Raw genomic sequence first — 6,106 nt, forward strand, 5'->3', positions numbered from 1 at the left:
CCAGTGACAGAACATGGTTAAATGAATCAATACAAAAATGATTTATAGATGGTTACACAAATTAATACAAGCAAAATTATTTATATTGGAAATTGATTGTGAGGAGGAGATGGGTAATCATCTCAGAAGTCCGAGCCTGACCATCCTTAGTGTAGGCTGTAAAGTTGAATGACGGAGGATGTAGGTCACCTTTCACTGGGGTGGGCTGTGCATTGAAAGGTAAGAAAATACCTACCACCATCAGCCACTTGCTCTGGAGTCTTTTAAAGCGGCAAAACTAGGAGTTCACATTATAAACAATGACAAGCTACCCAGTACCTTTTTTAAAAGTATGAGACTAATATATTCCTTGAAATGATCTTTTAGAGGTAAACTTATTTGGTAGAGAAGCTCTTCAGTTTCCTTTCGAGCTGCATCACTGCATGTTGAATGTAAAGGTGGATGGTGTTAGAGGCAGGGCAGCCACTTCAGTGCCTAGGTAGGGAGTAGGATTCTTTAAAAAAAAAAAAAAGTCTTCTGACTTTGGTTTAAATTTCAACCTACTTAATCCAAAATGATTAAATCAGACTTCTGAGGAGAGACAAATAAAGCTAAGGACAAATTAAACTGGTTTAATCCTAGCCATAAGAGTACAGAATAAGGTGCAACTACATTCATACAACATTAAGCATGCACTAAAGGATGCATTCTGTGGGCTGGTTACTGTATCTCGAACTAAACACAGTGACTAAAGTCACTCTGGTTACCCTTGTTTTGATAACTTTATAATTTAGAGTCAAGAGAAGTTCTTAAATAAGTCCAGGTCAACAATGAGGAACTTATTTTAAGCCCATATATACAAAGTGGTTGAAGTTTGCTTTTCTGAGTTGGTTATGGTATTTAAGAGAAGTATAACTTGGGCTGGGCATAGAGCTCAGTTATGGAGCACATGTTCAGCATGCTCAGGACCCTGGGTTCCATCCCCAGCAGCAACAACAACTAAGAATTTAACTTCTAATTTGGTCTTATTATTTTACTGATAATTTGAAAGCCACCAGTTAATCTCCTGACTGACTACTAGCTTTGGACTTTGAAACTGAGTGAGGGTCATATGGACTCAGCAGTTTTCTCAAAGCCTGTGGTTGAACTCAAGATTATATAATTTTTTAGATACAGCCTTTGGACCTCTCTGCTGGTTAATTTTTTTCCTCTCAATGTTTCCTGTCCAAGTGTAGCGCATACAGCTATCATGTCAACTTTTGGCACGTGTCTTTTCTGGTTCTCTTTCCTCATTTGTCACACCCAAGATGTCTACTCACACCGATATTATATTTGGGAGTATCCTTCTGCATGTTGTATGAAACAGCAGTTAAGAATCTCGCATATGTTCTCCAGTTCAGACTACACCATTCAGCCTGTCTGCACATTTTCCCTCTTGTCATTCCGTTTCTTTGCTACTGAAATTTTTAAAAGTTTACATTAAAAATTTTTTCCCCTGTTTCTTTTTTTTTGAGATCTCTGGGAACATTTTATTCTTATGGTCTTCAAAATCTTACACAACCATGATTTAAACTACATCACCATTATTTGTCTTCATTTGTGAGTTTATTTTTAAATGTATTTGCTCAAAAAAAAATATAAACATATAAAAGACTCTTTCGACTTCTTGATTCCCAGGTTCTAAAATAAATTCATTTTATATTTACCATAGGTTCTGAGTCTTTTTTCAATGATGTTTAACACTTCAAGGACTCTCATGTACAACATGGTTGATTCCTAAAGCTTCCAAAAATCTATCTCCTTTTTCCTATAAATAAGACACAATATTTTCACAAATACTAAAAATTGGAAGTTAATTTTCCCATATAAATCTGTTCCTTATAGCTTTATGTTGTTTTTATTTCTCTGCTTGTACATAGGATGCTTTCATTGTTTCCTTAAGTATTTGCGTTTTGTTTGCATTTCTATGTCTATTCATAACAAGGAAGATTGAAATTATGAGTGTACGTGGTTGTTTAGCCAAGTTGGCTCTATAATCAGATGAGATCACCTAGAAAGGGGAAAGAGAAAGGTGGAGGGAGGCTGGAGCTGAACTCTTAATGTTCCTGAAGATTCCGTTTTTGGATCTCTCTACCCTTCACTGTCTGAACCAGTTTCTCAGATATTTTTCCCTCTTCTTATAACTTCTACCCTTTTCCTGCTGATACTCAGATGACCTAGATCTGATAATTTTCTCAAAGTCCTATTGTAGAATCTTCATGCTGGATCATTTTCAACTGGGATAGCTTGCAGTCACATCAAATTAAGCATGTTGAAAAATTAAACATCCTATATTCTAAAATCACTTTTCCACTCATGACTTACTAATTCTCTTTATGGTAACTCCTACTCTCCCAGTCTCCCAATTCAAACCCTGTAACCCAAGATCATCTTCGCCTGGTCTTTCCCACTCTGCATTCTGTTTATCAACAAAAGTAGGTTTCCCAAGGAAAACTTTCTCTGATAGATGGTGACTTATTTTTGGAAAAACTGATGTCACCTTTAAATCTGAAAACATACATATTTGCTGCCAAATTTGTGTGCTTAGCTAAATGTATAGACATTTACTAGATTTTAGCCTTCTGAATTTAATCTAGATGGATGTCATTTTTACTAAAATAGTGTTACTTTGCTCACTTAGCTAGTTTACTTACACAAATACAGTTAAATTGCACATATAAAAAATGACCAAAAACATACTGAAATATGATACTCCTTGTGTAGGAGATACAAGTTGAATTTGATACTTGGGAGCTGATTCTATGAATGAATGAACAATAAGCTGAGGAGTTGCTATGATCTCAGTTGGTTTTAGTGAAAAATGTTTTGTTCTAGAGCATGTAAACTTCCAAAGATTTTTAACATTTTTTTTCACTGCTGTGTTCCTAGCCATATTAGTTCTTGGCACATAGTAAGCACTCAGTTTAAATACTTGTTGAATGAATGAATATAGTAACCATACTGGAATTGGTATCAAAATTTTAATGAGGGTATCACAATGTGGAATTTAAATGGCGACTAGAAGTCACTCTCCTGAAAACTACTGAATTTGTTTACTACTACCATTTCTTCCATACTCAGAGAAATAGTCAAATTTACTCAAATCTGGGACACATTTTAAAAATAATTCTAGGGTAGACTTTTGGCTTTTAGGGAAGTGATGCAGACACATTTTTTTTTTAAATACTGTATTCTAATTTCTAGTCTTGACAAGAGATCATGGACTTATCTCTAAAGTAAAATTGCAAGCTCTGGGTAAGCATAATTATGCAATAGCACTTCAGAAAAACTCTGCAAGATGGGAAGAGAAACAAATTGGCTAGGGACCATGAGATTGAGGGACCAGCATAGTTTCAAGACATTTTCCTGCTGTTCCACCCAACAAAGGAAGGTAACCACAGGCTTAGTGTTTACCAACCCATACCCTAGCCAAAAAAGGCAGACCATGGAGGCCCATTCTTAACCTAAATAGAACTGAATCTTGAAGGTAACACCAAGAGAGTCTGGCTCCATCAACCAGGACAATGTATCAGAGGAACCCCTGGCAAACACCCAGGTGCAGCACTCCACTTTCCTGCCAGACCTGAGACTTCTCTCACCTGCTAAGGAGTGAGCATCCAGAGGATGCTGGCAAGGGGTATCCCACCACAAAAACACCTCACCCAGAAAGTCTTTTCACTGTAAGCCATAGACTTCCTTCTCCCAGAAGCACCTGGTACCTGACTTGGCCTGGGAAATAGCTTCTTTTCTCTTAATGTAGCATTATCGAGGACCACGGAGAGCCTCCATAGCACCAGATAAACCAAGCAAACCAAAATAATAGGGCAAAGCCTCTAAAAACTAAACTGCCATTGGAATCACAGTCCACAAATGTAAGCCAGAACCCGCATGCTAAACAGTGACTGTCCACTAAAATAGAAGATTAAAATAGCACTTAATGAGTGTCCCTGCTAGGACAAGATATCCAGGAAACAATCACCTGTCATACCAAGAACTTGGAAAATCACAACTTGAATAAGAAAGAACAGTTAACTAATGACAATACCAAAGTGAATCAGATGTCAAAATCCTCTAACAAGGATTTTAAAGCAACCATCTTAAAAATGCTTCAACAAGCAATTACAAGTTCTTTTGGCACAGAAATAGAAAAGCAGCCTAACATAGAAATTAATGAAAATCCAATAAAATGTTGATCAATTATATTTAACAATTAACAGACGTTGTTAAGTAAATATTAATAAATATCCAACTTTTAAAAAATAATTAAATGCAATTACATACCTGAAGAATAAAATAACAACAAAACCCAGAAGGAAAAACCTCTCTGGTGACAAGTGGTCTTAGATTGTATCCTGGATATTTTGTCTATTAAGTCTTCATTATCAGAAATTAATGATGTGCCTGGGCGTGGATTTTTCTGAGCTTGTTTCCTATTCACTCAGCTTCTTTAATTCACACATATCTTTTTCCAATTTAGGATCAATAGTAGAGTAAAAATGACAGAAGACAATCTGTAAACTTGAGGAAAGATCTGTCAATGCAAACAACAGAAAACAGGCTCATAAAGAAATAAAAATTAAAAGAATTAAAAATAATCCAGAGCCTTAGGGATCTGTGAGGCAGGAATGAGAGCTACCATTCATTTATTTGGAGTATTAGAAAAGAAAAAAGCATGGAGCTGAAAGAGTATTCAAAAACAACCATAATTACTGAGAACATCCCAGGTTTGTCAAAGCTCCATAAGTAAAATAAAAAATAGCCAGAGAGAAGTGATACAGATATACAGCTAAACTCAACTCTCCTCTCCTCTCCTCCCCTCCCCATCTCCCCCTCTCCCCCCTTCTTCCCCCTCCCCCCTCCTCTCTCTCTCCTTCCCCTCTTCCCTCACTTCCCCTCCCCTCTCCCCTCCCCTCTCCTCTCCTCCTCACTGTCTGTCTCCCCATACATATGCATTTTTTTACAATTCCTGTTAGGGGGACCAGGTAGTGATTGGAATTAGGCTTATGTGAAACTAAGAGGAAAGGGAGAGTCCTAATTTTAATCATGTACATCTTATGATTTTAATCATGTGAAATTATTAATCAGAAAATGGACTGGAATAAAATACCAATAGGTAACAGTTACATTAGATAACTAGATTTTATTTTTCTTATTGGTGTTTCTTTTAATTGAAATATTTTATAATTATATTCTTTCTTTCAAAACACTCTGTTTCAGGCCTCTAATGTTGAGTCTGATAATTGTAACTAGATTTTAAGTTACTACCTCATTTACATTCTGGTGGCATGTAATACAGTTTCCCACCCTGACCTGCTCCTTCCAGGACAGCCTGTGTCTCACCCAGCCAGCTCTTTATCCTTAGTAATACCTCTCTTAGCTGCTGACAAATAATGGGTGCCTAATAAATAATTATGCACTTAACTAACTTGAATATGAGTATGCTAAGTATTATAAAGGATATTCTAGTTCTTTCACAGCATAGGGAATTGTTTGAATAATTGAATTGGTCAACCAAAACAAGAGAAGCACATCTGATATTATTGGGAAAGTTTTTAAGGCCAGAATTGTTTATAACTCTTAGGGAATTGTTTATGCCTCTTCTAAACATAGGCTAGGAATTGTTGACAAAGCCTGATTTAGCAGTACTTTTGTAATAAGTACAGCCCAAGCCATGTAAAGAAAACACAAAAAGACAAAGGCTTTGTTTTTTTTATAAAACTTCGAATAATGATACTGAAAAAGACAGAGAGGTGAGGTCACCTCATCCTTCTTCCTGCCCTTGATGACAACACCTTAAATCTTCCCACGGATCTGTGTGGCACTTCAATTAAAAATCGCCTGGGAATGATGGTCCTTTGGAAGGCGTCAGCCTTATTAAGTCAGTCCTCCCAACATAAATCACATCAGGAAGGCAAAGCCTCCCCTCCCGAGATAAAGATGCCTCTGTGCACTGCTTCCATTTGTGTCTTCCTAATTAAAAGCATAAGAGGCAGAGTTTCAAAGAATGTCAAGTGTCCCCCAGACTCTTCTCTCCTTCCTCCTCAGAGGTGACACCCTGGCTTCACTTGTTCCCTTCCTTTCATTGGAC

The sequence above is a fragment of the Marmota monax genome, unplaced genomic scaffold (genome assembly GCF_021218885.2).
Source record: "Marmota monax isolate L192 unplaced genomic scaffold, Marmota_monax_Labrador192_F-V1.1 WCK01_AAM20220418_F8-fsc00098, whole genome shotgun sequence".
Classification (NCBI taxonomy): domain Eukaryota; kingdom Metazoa; phylum Chordata; class Mammalia; order Rodentia; family Sciuridae; genus Marmota; species Marmota monax.